This window comes from Salmo salar, chromosome 24, assembly GCF_965601325.2.
Source record: "Salmo salar chromosome 24, fSalSal1, whole genome shotgun sequence".
In the NCBI taxonomy this organism is placed as follows: Eukaryota; Metazoa; Chordata; class Actinopteri; order Salmoniformes; family Salmonidae; genus Salmo; species Salmo salar.
This window is the reverse complement of record NC_138314.1, coordinates 36,500,414-36,501,149: the sequence shown is the minus strand read 5'-3', so window position 1 is coordinate 36,501,149 and position 736 is coordinate 36,500,414. Positions and strand designations below refer to the sequence as shown.

At 34.9% G+C, this 736-nt stretch overlaps 1 non-coding gene across 1 annotated transcript; it reads right to left on the bottom strand.

Annotated features, from left to right (window-relative positions):
* Positions 1–467: 467 nt before the first annotated feature.
* On the bottom strand, positions 468–524 carry LOC123730460 (U7 small nuclear RNA). The gene has a single exon (XR_006761904.1). It is a non-coding gene; the product is annotated as a U7 small nuclear RNA (small nuclear RNA).
* Between the last annotated feature and the right edge of the window lie 212 nt (positions 525–736).

Genomic DNA, 736 nt, shown 5'->3' with positions numbered 1-736 from the left:
GCCTGGCTTATGAAGATGGAGGTGGTGTTTCTAAGAGGTTGACACAAAACTTCAACAGCTCACAGCTCATTCATACAGTTCTGCTATGGCCAAAAAGCCATAGGATGTAATGGCACTGTAATGATTTGACCTTTTGCTCAGGGCTTCCAACCCAGTACGGCGAAGCAACAACCCTCCCCATATGAAAATAATATATATACTATGGTATAAATACTATAGTATTCACTGTAGTGTTTTTTCAGACTTTACTGTAGTAAAAGAAAACTGTAGTATTTCAGCTTTAGCAATTAAAATGTAGTATTGTAGTATACTGCAGTATTTACTGTATTGGTTTTGCAGGCTGTAGTATTTACTGTAGTGTTTTTGTAGACTGTGGTATACTTTTTATTATTTAATGTGGCAATTTTGCAGAAATTACAGTGGATTTTACTATAGTGTTTTTTTATATATATATTTTATATAGAAGTGGAGGCTTTCTCCTTGAGAAAACCTACTTGAGAAATACTAAAAGAGAACATGTTCCATAACCTGTTGACAAAAATATTATTTTTTAAATCTTTATTTAACTAGGCAAGACACTTAAGAAGAAATTCTTATTTTCAATGATGCCCTAGGAACAGTGGGTTAATTGCCTTGTTCAGGGGCAGAACTACAGATTTCTACCTTGTTGGCTCAGTGATTTGAACTTGCAACCTTTCCGTTACTAGTCCAATGCTCTATCCACTAGGCTACACTG